This window comes from Castanea sativa, chromosome 4 (genome assembly GCF_040712315.1).
Source record: "Castanea sativa cultivar Marrone di Chiusa Pesio chromosome 4, ASM4071231v1".
Taxonomy (NCBI): domain Eukaryota; kingdom Viridiplantae; phylum Streptophyta; class Magnoliopsida; order Fagales; family Fagaceae; genus Castanea; species Castanea sativa.
In genome coordinates, this window is record NC_134016.1 from 454927 (window position 1) to 474980 (window position 20054).

The following is a 20054-nucleotide window of genomic DNA, read 5'->3' on the forward strand; positions in this document are numbered from 1 at the left end:
ATTTTTGAGACTTACTCCCACATCGAAGAAAGATGTGCCCCACTCATGCCTTATAAGCCTTAGCTGAAGGCAAGAGTGTACCACTCATGCTTTATCATTAATGTAGTTGATAAAACTGTTGTCAATCATTTAATGCGGAGGTAGTAGGATAACTCTCACTGGAGACTTCCCCTACCTTTTATGATTCTCTCTCTACACCTCACCCTCCTCGTCCAGACTTCCCAGAAGTCCCTTGTCTCTTCTCATCAATTCATCAAACCCTTCTTCGGTCCTCTGGCCCCACAACTACAATATAGAGACTTTAATTTTATTTAATAATAAAATTTGTTTTATTTTGTTTTAATAAATTTTAATTATATAAAAAATCTATTATATATTTATTATATTCATTACAATTTATACTCTTACATTAAAACATGCTTTTAATTAAATATAAAACTTATTAGCAGGAAATGTTAATAAAACTAACTTACGTGTAACTAAAAAAGAGAGAGTTTGATTGTATATAAAGCCCCACGTATGATCACTTGCAAACCAAATGAAATAAATAAATAAATAAAAGGAATTTTTTTTTCTCTTTTTCTCTTTTTTTTTAATGGAAAAAAAAAATTTCTCTTTCATTTTATCTTTTTCACTCTTTTTTTTCTTTTTTTCTTTTTCTTTTTGTGAGTGTTGTTTAACAGTGAGTGGAACCACCAATATTTTCATATTTATACTTTATAATATAATATTCAAACACTCAAAAGATTTCAAATCAAAGAAAGTTGATTATCAAAAAAAAAAAAAATCAAAGAAAGTTATTTTCCGAGAGAACTTTGGGCTCAAATACTTTTATAGAGTTGGTCCAAGTCATATAAACAAATGGTTGGACTGTTGTTACATATTAGAGAAGACAAATCTAAAAGAAAAGTTTTGTTGAATCTCTTTGGAGAGAATGAGATTTCCATACTCCAGCCTAATCTCAATCAACCAAATTCTAAATCTGATTGTAATCACAATACTTTATTGCAACTTCATCAATAGTCTGACAATTACAAGTAACAAAAATCAAAATCAAAATCAAGTAAATTCTACATTAGACCTAATGTATATATTGAAATATCATTCATGTAAACACCGAAACATAATATTTGCAAGAAACAACTAGTAAAATCTCAGCCTCTTCATTAAAAAAAATGTTTATCTATTACAGTTAGAACGTAAATAAGTTGATATGTAAGATTTTTTGTCAGAATACTATGATATATATAGAGTTTTTTTTTTTTGGGTGCTTAAATAAGACTTTAAACTCTAAAGGCAAGTGCACAAATTCTTATTATTATTTTTTTGATACATTAATATTTGAGTTGAGAGAGATTTGAATTCTTGATATCTCTGTTAGGTGTTAATTGAGTTACAAGACTCTTGGCTAGATTTCTATTATTTTTAATCAAAAGGATCTTACTCAAGATGCCATGTTAAATTTTGAAATTTACTTTACAACTAAGAAAATTATACAAAACTTTAGAATTTATTATATATTAATCCCTAAATTTTATTGAATACAATATAGAAGAGAAAGAAGCTGCATTTGTTCAACCAATTTAACTAGCCACAACCAATAAGCTACAATTTATCATCTAAAAAAAGGCTTAAATGGAAAAATACTACTTGAGTTTTAGGTAGTTGCAACACCCTTAAGGGTTTTAATTATTCCTCATAACTATAAGATTTTCATATTCGCCAAATTGACCCATGTGGCTAACTTTCATTAGCTTTTATGGGAGGAAAAATCACATGACTAGTGATGTGAATAAGTTGGTAAGTCTTATCAATGTGATCACGCGATGGTCATGTGGTTTTTCTATTCATAAGAGCTAACGAAAATTAGTCACAAAGGTCAATTTGGCATATGTGAGAACCTCAAGGGGTTTGAAGGAAGAATTGAAACCCTAGGGGATGTTTTTGTAATTGCCCCAAACCCCAAGGGGTTTTTTTTTCAAAAATATATTTTGGCTCAAAAAATAAAAAGTGATACCAATGATACTACACATTTTACTACATGAATTACACAAATTAACATGTCACCAATAACTAAAAAATTAAAAATAATTTAAACATTCATTTACTATGTTATTTAAGATACCATATTTTTCCTCACCCCAAAGAGGTGATGGGGCAAGGACAGGTTTTGCTCACTTATCATGTCCTACACTGTCTCACCCTGAATGTATGTATACATATTTTTTCTAATATTTATTTATTCAATTTATACATATAATACTTTTTTTTTATACACATCTAAGTTATAATATATAATATATATTTTTTAAACATAACCTAGTTATAATATATATATACACATATATCATTGAATTACTATCTTTCAAACACTTGTCTCTACTTATCTCTTAATGCTCTCATAGTAATTCTTTCTCTTTCTCTTTTATCTTTATCTCATTAATGTTAAATCTATTTTATTAAGATTAGTAAATTATCTCCTCCAACTTGCTCCAAACTAGACCCATGGCATGAGTTTTTTCCGCCCCAAAGTTGAGGTTGAGACAGAACACCCATGATCTAATCCCCAACCCTCCCATTACTCCCATGGCCATCCATAAGTAAAATCTGAAATAGCTCTGTCGCTCTAAAATAAAATAAAATAAAATAAAGAAACAAACAAGGTACTTGATGACTCAATACTCTACAATCTACAGTAGCCTGCAGGCTGTAGCCCAGTTTTCAACAAAGAGCAGCACTCTTTTTTCTTTTTGTATTTTTATTTTTGTGTGGCTGTAAAAAGAGACTTTTAAGTAGTATCTCCCACGGGCCACCCTTTCCCGGCTCCTTAGAAATAAGGGGCAATAAAACCATCATTATCTATAGAACATATCAAGTTCCATCATATCTAGAATAAGGGCTTATTCTATGCCTCCATGCCTTAACCAGTACTGAAAGAAGCAGGAACGCACAGCAGATTGTTTCAAGTACTGGAATGGAGCACAGCTACAGCAAAGAACGAACAAGGGAGCCATGTGTTGCTTGGAAAAACTAGCTACATTTTGGTGTTTTAGTTGCTATAATGGCATTATAGCAATTATATCTCTCTTGTTGTGAATGCTCTTAGTATTGATAATGGCATTGAGTAACCCCACCAGTTCTAAGAGCTATTTTGTAAGCGCTTAATTACTCAATATATATATATATATATATATATATATATATATATCAATCAAGTTCTACCAGTCTTTACCTAGAAAAGAATAAGAAACCAGTGATCCACATGAGAATTAAATCAATAATCAAAAGAGAAAAAGTAATGATCTTTCACTAGAAAGAATTATATCATGGAGGTCCAGTATAGGGAATCCATTTGAGGAATACCCATGGCCCAAGGTTTCTTTCATTGATAATTCTTAGCTCAAGCCTGAACTAATAGCCTGGATAAAGAATACTACTTTTCTAAAACAAATATGAACAAGTTTGCCGAGCCACTTTGACTACTATCACCAAAACACTCCCAACATGACACGCTCTCAAACTAAGAATTATAGGCCTTTCTTCAACCATCAGTTTTCTCTAATAACAATGGGGTAACAAGCAATAAAGTACTGGATGATTAGTAACACGAAAATTGATGGTTGAAAAATACTCAATCACTCAGAGAAGTTCACCTGTCATATATATATATATATATATATATATATATATATATATATATATAGTATAATTCCATAGTTGAGAATGAGGGGATTTGAAATTTAGACGTCTCTGTTAGAAACGGAGCTATTAGTCGAGATATAAGGCTCTTGGCCTATCACATAAATTTAATTCACCGTGGCCTCATCCCTCTCATACACAGGACTGTGACCCACAATTGTATCAATATTTCTGCATATAAAGATTAAGAAAAGAAAAGCAAATGTTTGAAAAGAAATGAAGCACTCTAGTATCATCTTATGGTAAGTCAATTCATTAATATCAACAATATCACAAGTGAAAGACAACAATTTCATCTCCTGCTCAAACATCTCAACAATAGAGTGGGCATGCAAACTAAAGAGCGCCAGACCTCATATCCATCAGAATAATACATTCATAAACACACATATATAAAACTACTAAACTTCACCTTGCAAGAGATGTACATCACTGCTATATGTAAAAACCACAAGTTCAAGTGCCTATTTATCTATTATTCTAATAGACCACTACTGATAAACAGACCACAGCTACTAATATGACCACTCCTGCCAATGTCGCCTCTATTCCTGCACACAAGAAGTAAAAACCTTATGAGCGTCGCAGCTTTGCAGGCACAAGAAAATGCAACATATTGGTATTTTCATAATATATCTAAGTCACAGGTTGGTCTGTTATGAACATTAATTAACAATAATCTAAGGGAAAATATTTTGTTTTCTTTTTCACTATCCTTTCCTTACCTCTCCCTAGGTGCAACCAAATAAGTGTAAACTCTAATCTAATGGGGTGCATGCACCAAATGTTAATCTTGAAGGTTGTGAAAATTAGGCAGGGATGTTATGAATCCAATTCATATGGGTGAATTTGAGACAGATGCGCCAGGTGAATGGCATTCTGAGGTAGAGTTGCTATTGTCATCATAACTACATCCTTGATGCACATCTTTTTGAAGCTATTAAACTATTATATGACAATATAGATTTATGGGTTTGTCATGTATTTGTCACTAGGAAATTGTCAATGCACACACTTGTATACATATGCATCCAAATATTCCTTCATCTGTTCCATTAAAATGATGGTAACAAGGCACCGCTTATTTTTCTTCTGACATGCACAAAAGACACAACGTTTATAGGACAGCATTGTGAATACCTTCGCATCTAATGCTTAATTTTCTTCTGGTGTCTCACATCCTCACCACAAAATTAATCGCAGTCCCACAAAACCACAACTTAATTCTTGTGCAAGCAAAAGAACGTTAAAATGACTTATCAATCTAGTTGGCATAAGAACATTAAAATGGCTTATCAATCTAGTTGGCATGCTACTGTTGGATGGTATTAACTTAGGTCATTGCACACTTGTAACCATGGACACCAAGTAAATCAACCATTTTCTTAACTAATACATGGAAAGAAGAGGCCTATATTGTCAGAAGAAGGCATCGAAAGAGAAGAGGGAACTGTTTAGATGATGCATGTAAAAACATATATACCCTTTCATACTAATAAAATAAAATAAAAATTGCATAAGACATCAATAGATGTATCTATATGCCTCTTAGTAGAGAGCTACAGGCCTAACTTACCTCATCGTCGTCGTCGTCGTCATCACCACCATCTTCTTTGTTCTTCTTGATACGGGTAGTACCACCCTCCTTGGTGATGGGCAGCTTCATTGCTCCAAAGGGTGTATTCACATTAATATTTCCTTTCATGCTGTAACCAGTGCCTTTTCCTCTAATCATGTCCCAAAGTGCAGAGCCAAAGTCCTTAGGCCTGAAGGTGATGGGAATATCAATATAAGTGATTCCATTTTTCACAAGATTTGCCGATTTTTGGAGGTCTACAGATCCAATGCTCTCATCACACAGCCAAACCTCATAGACTAGGTCATTAAGCCCCAAGTCAAAATCATTCTTATTTTCCAGTTTCAAGTGAAGTACTGCAACAGTTTCTTCAAAGGAGAATCTGTCAAACTTTATTTTCTCAATATCAATATCAGGCTTTTAAGGTATGGGGATCTCTCCAGTTTTCTCAAGTGGTAGAGTTATTCTTCCAAAAACAGGCACATCCACAAGGAGATCAACCTTGATCCTATATGGAATGATGCTTCCAGGCTTAATATCAGCATATGTGTTTTTTATGTCATCAAAAATCAGAGTAACTGGTATTTTGACAGTCTCCTCACCATGTGGTTTGAGCGTTCCAGCATCTGGGATCAACCCTGAAATAAGTTTCCTTCCATCACTCTCAATCAAGTAGTTTATGTCAATCAGAGGGATAGGAACCGGATTTGGGTTCTTTATGAGAATTTCAATGACAAACTCCGCTTTTTCAAGATTGATAGAATTGACGTGAAGCCCTGTCACATCTGCAGTTGGCTTCCCAAATCCAATAGCTCCTTCAATCTTCTCGCCAATGTCATGAATGAAATCCTTCACCTTTTCAAGAAAACCACCTTTCCCTTCCTCTTTATCATCCTCCTTGTGCCCCTTGTCCTTAACATCCCTTTCAGCAACTTCGGGTTTGTCATCCTCCTTGTGCTCCTTGTCCTTAACATCCCTTTCAACAACTATGGGTTTGTCATCCTCCTCGTGCTCCTTGTCCTTAACATCCCTTTCAACAACTTCAGGCTTATCATAGGATGCCATGCCTTCATAGAAATACAATTCCAAGGTTTAAAGAATTAGTTATTAAAATTAACCAGGATACAAGAAGTAATAAGTAAAGTAGAGAAAACGAGCAAGAATTAACAAATGAAATAAAGGCCACTGCACTTGAACTAGCAACCATAGAATTAAATTCTGTAATCCACTTGCTAATCACACGCAATGCATATGGAAAGTTTTTAGATGATTAGAGTATGGATAAGAACACAGATTATTTTATCTATGGTTAATGCATGAAATATGGGCTCAACGTTCACTGTCACTCAGAGGAAGGACCATCTGATCTAATACCATGATAAATTAAAGATAGTCTCAAAAGTTTAAGCGGTTAGAAAATTGTGATAATTTAACCATAATTCTAACAGAATCATTACTCAATTTATAATTTTTTTTAAAAGCCATATTAACTGCTAAAAATATAATCAATCTGGACCATCCAAGTTGTTATAAGTGTAATTTCCATAATTTCTCGGGAAACAAACAGCTATCAACGGCTCGCTTGTCGTCATAGATGAGATAGCTTACCACCGCAAATCAGCCCATCGGAGATGAGATGAGCTTTGATCTTTGACTTTTCTGATAAGATTTGATGGCCCCCTCTAACCACCTTATCATTCATATCATAATTGAACTTACTGGATCACAATGACCATTTGAAAACAAAAGTCAAACTTATTGGTGGACTAAAATGAAAAACCTAAAACTTAAAAGACTAAAATAAAAATAATTTCAAACTATAAGCATCAAAAGTGTAATTTAGTCACAATTTTTAGTGGTAACTACCATATAGAGATTTTAATTTTATTTAATAATAAAATTTGTTTTATTTTGTTTTAATCAATTTTAATTATATTAAAAATCTACTATATATATTTATTTATTATATTCATTACAATTTATACTCTTACATTAAAAACATCTTTTAATTAAATATAAAACTTACCACCGCACATTAAGTCATTTTATCTTTTAATTAAATATAAAACATGCTCTTACATTAAGTCATTTTATCTTTTTCACTCCTTCCTTTTTTCTTTTTGCAAGTGGTGTTTAACGGTGAGTGGGCTCACCAATATTTTCATGTTTATACTTTATAATATAACTAGTTAGGGCAGAACGGGCTTGCCATGGAAAAAAAGTACTAGAGTAATTAAGGTCAATTCTAGATTTTATTTGTATTACAAAACAAATATATGAATCATTTGATTTTTAAAGTATATAGAGATTTATATTAATAAAAAAAGACATTAATTTTAAGAATTTTATAATTATGTCGTAAAAAATTAATCTTATTCGTTTAAGAATTTTGATCAACCACAAAGTTAGGGTAGCTATTTAACATATAAATATTTATTTAACTATAATAGTTTTTTAGTACCTACTTGCTAAAGACAATATATCTATTCTCTAAAAATTTCTAAGAATAATAATGAATATCATCATCTTCCAACAATAAACAACTGAGTTTTGCTAAGAAATTTTTATTTAAAAAAAAAAAAAGAAAAAAGATAACAAATGGCATGTGTTATCGAATATCATCATTCTAACTTTCTAAGAATTTTTATCATTTAAAACTCAAAATACGTAAAAAAAAAATTTAGGATGTTAAAATTTAGCAGGAGTAATTTAGACATTACACAATAAAATAATTTAAGAATCATAAATTTTCATTAGGGTTTAATTGAGAGAATAACAAGATGAAATATTTGCTCTTTTCCAAAATTTTAAGGGAAAAATTGCTTAATTTTAAAGTTTAAGGAAGAATTGTAAACTACCCCAAACATAAAGGATGAAAAAAAAATTTACTAAGTTTCTGTTTTTGTTTTTGTGTGCAAAACTATGTATTTTTACTTAAAATAGTGTGTAAAGAAAAAAAAATATACAAAAAGTCAACTCAAGAAAATTGTATGTGGAATAGTGAATTTTGGCTTAACAAAGTTGATTAAACCAACAAAAAATTTCTAAAAATACAACAAAATGACGCAACATTTTTATAATACCTTTAACTTGTAAAGAATTGACTGCAAGTTGTTATTGGTGGGCAAAAAAATAATTTCATTGGTAAGTTTAAATTAGAACCAATAACTATATTTGATTTGTTATGAAAGTATTGTGAAAATTATTGTAGACAAACCAAAAATAATATAGAAAATATACTACAACTTTATGCATTCACAAAAAAAAAAAAAAAGGCCAGCAAAATAATAAAAGTTAAACAAACCAAAACTACTATAGTGAAATTACTATAACTTTTCTCATTCACTCTTTTTATATAATATATATATATATATATATATATATATATATATATATATATATATATATATATATATATGAAGAGGAATAAAATGAGAACGACGGGTCTACGTGATGGATGTGACGACACGGGGATGACGGATTGATGGTCAACAGCCAGGGAGCTCGGATCCATAGAGGACGGATAGATATAGCACATTAGTCATTGTTTCCATTAATTCTAGAATAGGGTTTTCACTTTACGACTAAGTCTGGTATGACTTTGCTTGGTTTCCGCGAAAACGTGCAGGAGAAGAATCCTTGCGTCACACGTTTAAGCCTTGATCAAGAGACTCATACAAGGAAAAGAATTTTGGGAGGTGTGTAAAAGGAAAGAGTTCTAATTCTATAAGGAAAGACCTTCATGAACAAAGCACGGAAGTTAAAACCCTACACTACTATAAATACCTTAAAACCCTCATAAATCAAGGTACGCATTATTAACTCAACTCTGGCACTTTAGAGTTGTGAAAAACTCTAACTTGACCTTCAGAGGGTTTTTGGCCGGCACCACACCGGTGCTCTCTGTTAGGTCTTCTCTTTTTGTTTTGTAGGTGTTGTTTCGATTTGGGAGTGCTTGCAGCTTACTGTTGATTTTTTCGGCATCATCAATATATATATAGAAATATACATTACACTTACAATATAAATTTATATTGTAAACACATAAAAATTCGTAAATATTGTACACATTTGCAAAATTTGTATAAAATTTTTTTTTACAAATGTATATAATATTTGCTACTTTTTGTGTGTATACAATGTAAGCTTATATTATAAGTAGAAAGTAAACATATAAACATCCTTTAAAAGAAAAAAAAAAAAAAAAAAAAAAAAAGCTCAAACCAAGTTGGTGAACTTGAAGGAAAAAAAAGAAGGGAAAAAGGCAAGTCACTAAACCAAAAATACTGTTCATAATACTATTCATGAGCCTATTCACTCTTTTTATATATAGAAAAAAAAAAAGAGCACAAATCGATGAAAAAAAAAAACGATGAACAGTACATATTGAACAAACCAAAAGTACTGTAGCTTTTACACATTCACCCAACAAGTGTCACAACATTTTCACAAAACATTTATTTTTAGTTGTGGTTAGTCATAATTGCTAAAATGTACTACTTCTATTTGGAGAATCAAAGGTTGTGTTCTTGGGAGAGATCAAGCCGAAGACTCTTGCTACCGTTATCAACAATCTCACTACGTGTTTTCTTGTGACAATGACAAAGACACAGGTTTCAAGTTTCGGCTTCCCAAGCCAAAAACAGATGTGTGTATGGCTTTTCTTGATCATCAAGATTCCAAGGTCTCGATCATCAAAGAGAATAAAGATGGTGGCTTTGGAAAGGATTCTGGCGTTCCAAACAGAAAGAGGCTGATAATCAAGTTTGGTATTCTTAATCCTAAGGCTTTGAAGAACAATCATCAAGATTCCAATCCCATCAACCAAAAATCTAGTTATCGTGAGAGGGTTAGGAAACTGCTAACAGAGGTCTTTTCCAGTGTTTCTCTCACCTCTATTCTATGGCTGCAACAGTTTCACTCTCTTTCTCCTTAGATCCACAACCACAACACCAGTACTTTTCCCACTTCAAACCCCACCAAACTCTTCCTTTCACTTCCTTACCTCTTTTCCCCAAATACCCACTTCTTACTATTGCTCACAAACACAACCGCTGTGCTTTCAAACCCTCTTCTTCTTCCTCCCACTCCACTCCTTCAACAATAGCAACAACAAGCTCTTCTTTTCTCGAAGTCCCATTTCAAACAGGTCGGTTTCTAACCAATGAAGAGCTTGAAAAGCTTAAACTCCTCGAGGATTTCAAGTATTATCAGGAACTGGAATCTGGGTCATTGTGGATTTGAGTGATGAGGGCAGAGGAGATGGACATCACAGTTGCTTTGCTCAGTTTATTTGATTTAGGGATTGGGTTATTTTGGTTGTTGGGATTTGAAAAATGGGATTTGAGGCATGGTTACTGATGGATCCATGGGTTTGAATGTGTGTGGGTGTGTTGATATTTGTATTTTGACTTGCGTTTTGGGGTTATATTTTGATAAATCTGTGTACTTTGATGGTATTGCTTGATTTTATTTGTATTAGTTTTCAGGGTGTATGTTTTTCATGTTTGTGTATGTTCTTTGTGTTTGTGAATTGTGAGAAATCAATACCATATTTTAATCTTATTTTTCTTTTTCTTTTTTTGTTTTTCTTGTTTTGGGAGGAGAGAGACATAAAATGGGTGTAAAAAGACTTATTTACCCCTATTTTTTAACAGAGGTGGGTAACAAAGACTAAACAGAAGTAACCTCAGGTGGGTAAAATGCCAAAAATGAAACCATGAGTAGATAAGTTAAATTCGAACTAAACCACAGTTGAATAATCTGTAATTATCCTCTTTTTTTTTTTGAAAATGTCTTCCCAATTTATGTAACAATGGTAAATGAAGCGTAATAAACCGGAACACTACTTTAAGCCATAAGCAAGTACAATAAGTGATAAATGTAAAGCTTGGCTTAAGAAAGTACAATAAGTGATAAATGTAAAGCTTAAAGAGTAGGGAAGAGAGATGTAAAGATAAGATAACATTGAGATGTGTTATCGAAGAGGAAACCAAAGTATTCGGCAAAAAACCTCTCGCGGCCCTCCAAGCCGAAATCGATCCACTAGTGAATAAATTGGAGTACACAAATATCAAAAAGACCCTCCAAGCCTAATCTACCCAATGTACTTGAGCCCTCCAAGCTCCAACTCCCAATGGACTTCTCGGAGTCTTGTCTTCCCTAGTTATCCGGATCCCGTAATTCTGCCTGGTTGCATCCGCCACTCAGTGGCTTCTTTCAATGCTTCCTATAGGCATCAAAACTTCTCTCAACACTCAGAATGGGTGAGGTAAGTGTTTGGACTAAGAACCTCTCAAAAATATGTAGATGGAAAGGAAGGAGTAAATGGAAACTCTAAAGAAACGATGTAGAGAATTATGGGTAAACAAATTCTAACTCTTAAGTGTTTGGCTAGGGTTTTCTCTCTTAAACGTTTCTTGTGAATACTCATTGTTCTTTTTACATTTTGTGGGTAATGAGGGTTTATATAGTATTGGTAAAGAAATGAGAAAAGGCACACTAAAAAATAATCATGCAGAGAGTTTCACAAGTCACTCACGACTTGGCCTGAGTCGCGAAGTGACTCATGAAATACAGCTTGTCATAGACTCTTCAAATTCCAGCATGTGCTTCTTACATGGCCTGTTTCGCAGGTCAGTAGTCACGAGCTAGTCGTAAATTCTTCACCAAACTCTCACACACAACCCTTATATTAAATCCCACAAAAATACAGGGAAATGATTGAACAAAATAACAATCAAATTTGATATGGAATTAAAGCCAACATAAAACTTAGTTGTAAATCACATTTTTACAATGAGAATGAGAATGAGATTTCCACATTTCAACCTAATCTCAATCGACCAAATTCTAAATCTGCGCGGTGTAGTCCGATACATCCATAAAACATGTGGTAGCTCCTCTACCCATCTGCCTTTCGCGTCATCCAACCTCCTCTTAAGTCCATTGACTATGACCTTGTCAACGGCTTCGGCCTGCCCATTTCCCTGAGGATAAGCTAGGGTAGAGTATCTGTTTGTGATGCCCATGTCACTACAATACTTCCTAAAAACTCTACTATCAAATTGAACGCCATTATCTGAAATAAGTGTGCGAGGTACCCCAAATCTAGTGATAATATTCTTCCATATAAACTTCTTGGAGTCGATATCCCTAATATTTGCTAAGGGCTCAGGTTCAACCTATTTAGTGAAGTAATCGGTTCCTACGAGTAGCCATCTTTTGTTTCCCACAGCCCTCGAAAAAGGCCCTACTATATCCAATCCCCATTGAGCGAAAGGCCAAGTACTGGTCAAAGGATTAAGGACTCCCCCAGGTTGATGAATGTTGGGAGCGAACCTTTGGCATTGGTCACACTTTCTCACATAGTCTTGAGCTTCCCTCTGCATATTGGGCCACCAATATCCCTGAGTCAGAGCCCTATGGGCTAAGGACCTTCCCCCAGTATGGCTTCCGCAAATTCCCTCATGCAATTCTTCCAAAAGTACCTTCATTGACTCGGGGTGCACACATAACAAGTATGGTCCGGAGAAAGAGCGTTTATACAATTTCTGATCCTCGGAAAGCCAGAAACGAGGCGCCTTTCGACGAATCTTATCTACTTCAGACTTGTCATCGGGAAGAACGTCGCTTTTTAGAAAATATACCACAGGGTCAATCCAACTAGGCCCGGGCCTTATCAGATGGATATGAACGGCTCTTGCAGTGGTCAGAGTCAGTTCTAGCAAGTCTTCGAGGAGGATAATCATAGGCAGACACTGAGCCGAGGACGTCGCCAAAGTGGCCAACGAATCTGCATGTGTGTTTCCACTTTTAGAAATGTAAGCAAGGATAAAAGAATCAAATTCAGATTGTAAACGTTTGACCTGGGTCAAGTACTCTTGCATTCTTGGATCCCTAGCCTCCATGGTCCCCATCACTTGGCCAACCACTAACTGAGAATCCGAGAACATATGAACTTCCTTTCCCCCCATTCTACGTACCATGTTCATACCGACCAAGACCGCTTCGTACTCGGCCTCATTATTAGTTGCCGAGAACGCTAATCTCAATGATTTTTCGAAGACAATTCTCTCAGGGGATATCAAAACAAGTTCGACACCAGACCCCCTCTGGTTGGCTGCCCCATCAACGAACACTTTCCAAATCAGAGGTCCTTTATCTATGATCATGCCAACTGATTTTTCATCCATGTGTGATTCCTTCGCAGTTTCTTCCGACAATGGTTCACTAAACTCCGCCACTAAATCTGCGAGTACCTGGCTCTTCACCGAGGTGCGTGGCATGTATTTGATATTAAAAGCTCCCAAAATAGTTCCCCACTTCGCTACTCTTCCGGAGTAGTCAGCACTGCGTAATACTGACTTGAGAGGCAGTTGGGTCAAAACCACGACGGTGTGGGACTGGAAATAGTGAGTAAGCTTTCGCGTGGCATGGACTACGGCCATAAGTGCCTTCTCCAAGGGCAAGTAACGTACCTCAGCCTCATTCAAGGATTTGCTGACATAATAGACCTATCTTTGCACCCCGCCGTCATCCCTTATAAAGACCAGGCTGACTACATGGACGGCCACAGCTAGGTATGCAAACAGGATTTCATCAATCTCCGGCCGAGACATAATGGGTGGCTGGGAAAGATATTCCTTAAGTTGCTGGAAAGCTAAAGCACACTCCTCAGACCATTGGAATCCTTTCCATTTATTCAACAGTTGGAAAAAAGGCATGCACCTGTCAGCTGACTAAGAGATAAATCTGCTGAGAGCAGCAATCATTCCGGTCAACTTCTGAAGTTCCTTTGGATTCCGAGGTAGCTGTAAGCCTTGGATGGCTCTGACCTGTGCCAGATTCACCTCTATTCCTCTATGAGTCACCATGTAGCCTAGGAACTTTCCGGAACCCACCCCAAAAGAACACTTTGAGGCGTTAAGGCACAGCTTGTACTTTTTAAGTATTTGAAAGGTGTCGTCCAGATCTTTCACGTGCGTGGGTATTGTCTCACTCTTCACTACCATATCATCCACATATACCTCAATGGTCTTTCCAAGTTGCGACTCAAACATTCTGGTCATCATCCTTTGATAAGTAGCCCTTGCATTCTTCAATCCGAACGACATCACTTTATAGTGATAGTTCCCTGTTGGATTAATGAAGGCAGTTTTCTCCTGATCATCCGTGGCCAATGGAATTTGGTGATAGCCTTGGAAGGCATCTAAAAAGCTCATCCAAGGATGTCCGACCGTGGCATCCACAAGCTGATCGATGTGTGGCATCGGGAATAAGTCCTTTGGGCAGGCTTTGTTTAAATCTGTGAAGTCCACACATACTCTCCACTTTTCGTTCTTCTTTTTCACCATAACTGTATGCGCCAACCACTCCGGGTAGAAACTTCTTTAATAGCCCCGGTCCTCTTGAGCTTGAGCACTTCTTCTTTAACAGCCTCAGAGTGCTCTTTGGAGGAACGTCGAGGTGGCTGCCTTCTAAGGACAATAGTAGGGTTGACGTTCAAATGATGACAACTGAAGCTTGGGTCAACCCCTAGAGCTTCATAGGGATCCCAGGCAAAGACATCGATGTTGTCCTTCAAAAACTCCACCAACTCCATCTTCTCTTGGTGTGGTAAACGTACGCCAACTTGAAAGAACCTTTCGGGATCATCAGCTATCAGAAACTTCTCAAAGTCTTCACACATGGCTTCTTCTGCCGTCACCGCATCGGGCGCATCCAGTGTCGTTAATTGCTATAAGTCCTTCATAACCGAGGCCGAGGACTCTAATTTGGCTTGATGCAATATTGCAGCCGATATACATTGCCTTGCCACTGCTTGGCTGCCAAGAATTTCTTCAGTGAATTCCCCCAAGGGGAATTTTACTTTAACATGCAAGGTGGAGGAAACAGCACCCAAAGCGTGCAGCCAGGGCTTGGCGAGGATGGCCGTGTATGGGGAATATGCGTCGACCACAATAAAATCCACTTCAACCGTTTCCGAGCCAGATTGTACGGGCAACCAAATTTGTCCCTTTGCTATAACGGCCTTCCCTTCAAAACTTATTAATGGCGAGTCATAAGGAGTGAGATCCTCTAATTTCAACTTCAGCCCCTTAAATAAGTCAGGGTACATAATATTTGCCCTACTGCCCTGGTCGATCATCACCCTCCTAACGTCGTAATTCTCTATTCTCAATGTGACCACCAGGGCGTCATCATGGGGTTGGATGGTCCCAACCTTATCCTCCTCCGAGAATCCCAAAACATCTCCTTATCCTCTTCGGCTTTGAGCCTGACTCCTCGGCCTGGGAGTGTGAAACTGCCATCACCCTGGTAGGATAGGAACCGGTCCTGCCAGGTGCGGCGAAGATAACGTTAATCGTTCCCAAGGGCGGCCGAGATGAATTGTTCTTCTGATTATTTGAGCCGGATTGACTGCCTTACCCGTTAGGTTAGTACAGGTGCTACTTCAATTTCCCCTCGCTAACAAGCTGTTCCAGATGGTTCTAGAGGGTTCGACAGTTCTCATTAGTATGACCCACATCTTGATGGTATTGGCAAAAAAGATTCTGATTCCACTTCGTAAAGTCTCTCGCCATCTTACTAGTCCATCTAAAGTAGGGTTCCTTACAGACTTTCTCCAGTAGTTGGTGCACTGGTTCTCGGAATACAGTATTAACTGTTTGAGGAGTGGCTGAGCCAAACTGCCGAGAGTAATCTCTTCTTGGCTTATTGTTGTGATACCTATCCAACCTGAAATCCCTTCTATCCTGCGGGATAACCTTCGCCTTACCCTTACCCTGCTGTTGATCTTCCTCAACCCTTTTGTATTCGTCAATACGGTCCATGAGGCGACGTACACTCCGTACGGGCTTTTTGGTCAAGGATTTCCTCAAGTCATGGTCAGTAGGAAGGCCACTTTAAAAGTATTAATCGCCACCTCGTCAAAATCTCCATCTATCTCGTTGAACATCTCCCAATATCTGTCGGAGTATGCTTTCAACATCTCCCCTTCCCTTATGGCCATAGATAATAGCGAGTCTAGCCGTTGAGGAACTCTGCTGCATGTAATGAACCGAGACACGAATGCCCTAGTAAGTTCCCCGAACGATCCGACAAATCCCGACTTTAGCCCATTGAACCATCTCATAGCAACAGGTCCCAAGCTAGAAGGAAAGACTTTGCACATCAAGGTTTCATTGTGAGAATGCACCGCCATCCTCTGATTAAAGTGGCCCACGTGCTCCACCGGGTCCGTCCGACGGTTATAAATGGTGAAGGTGGGCTGGGTGAACCGTCTAAGGAGCCTTCCATTCTTAATCCTGCGTGAGAATGGCGACTTGGAGAGTTGGTGCAACACTCGGCTCATAGCGTTGTTTCCCAAGCCCCTGGAGGGGAGTTTCCTACGCCTGCGATCTGGTAGGTCATCCTCTTCACAAGAGGAGGTTTTGCTGGGGGACGTCCAGGACCTTGAACTGTAACTGCTTCCCCAAGATTCCTCTAAAGAAGGATCGGATGGAGGTGAAGCCCGCCTTCGTCTGACACGGCGCAGCTTCTTCTTAAGGTGGTTAATCTCCTTCTGCATGGCCTTGGCATCATCCTCGTGGGAGGCGCTGCCTCCACCGTGCGTATGACTCGCGCCAAGATATACAGTATAAACGCTTCCCTCTCGATCCCTCCGGCGCTCAAGACACTCAAAAAGATCTTCGAGCTGCGATCCTTGAGATTCTGCGTGATGCAAACCTAAGCCTGCCATGATGTTCTAATTCCTTCAACGCTAGACTTCCCATAGACGGCGCCAATTGTAGGTGCACAATTGTACTCGGACCCAAAAACGAATGTTGGGCTCAGGCCCAATGAGCCTTATACAGTAAAATTTGTAGAGTATGGATTTGAAATCTAGGTTCGGGATATTGGAAGTTCGATTAACAGGCCAGAACGTTACAATCTGTACAAATGATGAACAAATATGAAAAATAGATCTCCTCGGATGTAAGCCGAGGACGATTCGTATAAATATTCTATTTCTAAGCCCAAGTTTACAATCCTTAGTTCCTCTTTTCTTTTTTAGTAGAAAATGCAGATCCCCTTCTCTTTTCTTTCTTGTCTCCTTATATACTTCTTCTTTACTGGTTCCTCCACTTGTCATACAAATCCTCCCCTTAGATACTTGTCCCATCCGCTACCTTCTTGAAGTCTTCAAACAATATCAGGAAGGCTGAATTCTACTGTTCAGAGGTCATTTCCCCATTAATGCGGCCAGGAAGGTAGATGCAGGGTCTTTAATGCGGAGATAGCAGCCTTTTCCTTAGATATTTCTCTCACATCCTTGCGTCTAGAGGGTGATTAGACCGCCTTCTTACCCATCAGTTTTTCCAGAATTCTGCCTTTAACCTTCTTAACAAGTCCCAAGGTCATCGCGAGGCCTGTCCGATGAGACATTCCTCCTTGGACAACTCCTCGGACCTCGGTAGTGTAAGCTGACTCGTGGGCTTGGAGGCCCCCTGACAAAAACAAACTGGTACTAGCTAATCAGGCCCAAAACCCAAATGTTTATTCGATAGCTTTTACCCCCCACAATAGCCATTTGAGAAAGGATGGGAAATGAGTCAAATGACTATTAGAAACAAACTTACACACATGTGCATTTTAAACTCAAATTATGACTTCAAATTATGACTTCAAATTATGATTTTAGTTCTCCTAAAAAAAGAAAGTTTCACTTTCAGTTTAAAAACCTAAGTGTGTGTTAGTATATATACGCACCTTTATGAAATTATAACCGTTTAAATTAATAATGATAAAATTTTTAAAGAATACTAGCCTCTAGGCGCTCATGTGCGTGCTCAGAGGCTCTTCTATTTTTTTAGGAAAAAGTTAATAATTTGCATTCATTATAATTTGAATTACTACATTTTTCAATCACAAAATACCTAGGGGTGTGACGAGTATTCACATTTTTGTTGCTAAGAATAACCATCGTAGATCCTTAAAAAAAAAAAACCATTTTAGATAAAAGGATCATATAGAACAAATCCAAACTATAAAGTACATAGAATTGTTTAAATTTAAGCAGACAATGCAAAATTAATAAAGAATCTAAATTTTGAGGAACCAAATTATTGGGTTCTTTTTTTTAAAAAAAATCCAAATATGTGCTAACAAGAAATAGAATTCTAAAAAAAAAATCATAATTACAAGTTAGGAAACAAAGAATAAAATCAAGGACTTAATTAATTTTTTTTTATGTTTGCCAAAAAAAATATATGTACTCTGTTTGTATCACTGGAAAACTTTTTGTAAAGATAGTTTTTCACATTTTTTAGTATTTGGTAGCACCCAAAAAAATAAAACTGATAAATAGAAAACTATCTTTAGTAAATGGAAAATACTAATAAAATTCAATTAAGGCTTATTTTTTATAGGTTGTTTTCCAAAAAAGATTTTTTGAAAACAATCTCTCCCTCACGCGTTGCATCTCCTATAAATATTATCTTCATCTGTAGCTGCTGGAAACATAATTTTTTGGTGTCTTCTCTCTCTCACAGTAAGCTCTCTCACTTTTTCTCTCCTCCCTTTACTTTTTCTCTCCTCAGTCCTCACACCCTAACTGTCACTAACTCTGGTCTCTCCTCTTCCCATAGATCTTTCTCTCTCTTATTTCTCTTTTCTTCATGTTTCTCTTCCTCTTTGTAACACAGTTCTTTGATTAGATCTTTTTCCCCCCTCACTGATCGGTCAATAACTCCAAATTGCAAAGGAGAATAGATTTGCAGCTATAATTTTGATTGTATCTATATATTGTCAAAATTATAGTATGAAAATCAAATTCATTCTTGGTTTTTTATTTATTTATTTATATTGATCACATTAGTTGGTATGCATGATACACATGTTTTAAATTAGACAAGAAATATAAATAAAAAAAAATTGTATACCAAACACCAGAAAACATTCTCAAATTTATTTTCAAGATTGTTACCAAACATCGAAAAATGAGATAATTTTCTAGAAAATGCTCTTAGGAAAATGAACAATTTTTCAGAAAACGTTAATATTGAAACAAACAAAGGAATAAAAAAAAAAGAAGTTTGGCTTACCTCTAGTACTTTTTTAACTGAAGGTATCCTTTTGTTTTAAATACATAATGTTAAGTGATAGTGGATTTTAATATCCACATTTTATTTAGTTAGTGGGTGATGTGACAGTTTTTCATAACAATAAAAGGAAATTTCAGTTAAAAAAGTATTGGAAGGAAGCCAAACTCAAAGAAAATTAACAAAATGAGCTGCTTTAATGTTTTTATTTTTTATTTCTTAAACTGGAACAAAAAAAAAAAAAGTTCTAATTGACCCTCTAAGTTTCTTCAAATTTCATTTCAGTCCTCTAACTTTGCTTTTGTTCATTTCAATCCAACTTTCAAGTTTATTCAATTAAGCTTTTTTATCAACTTTTGTTATATGTTGTGGTTAATTTTTCAATTTTATAAATTTTCTTCAATTTTTTTAATTAAAAAATATTCTATTAATGATTGAAAAATATTTTCTAGATTTTTTTTTTCAACAATTTTTAACAAAAGTTAACGGAAAGGCTTTAATTGAATAAATCTTAAACTTGGAGGGTAGAAATGAACGAAAGCAAAGTTAGAGGACTGAAATGAAATCTGAAAAAAGTTAGAGGGTCAGTTTTGCATTTTAGCCTAAAATAAACTAGAAAGATCAAATTGATAACAAATTTAAATTTAGAGGAAACAATTGTGGATCAATATGAAATTAAAACTACAAGTTAATGA

General features: G+C 36.0%; 1 pseudogene; it reads right to left on the reverse strand.

Moving 5' to 3' along the window:
- Positions 1–3929: 3929 nt before the first annotated feature.
- LOC142631801 (uncharacterized) lies at positions 3930–6363 on the reverse strand (annotated as a pseudogene).
- Positions 6364–20054: the final 13691 nt, after the last annotated feature.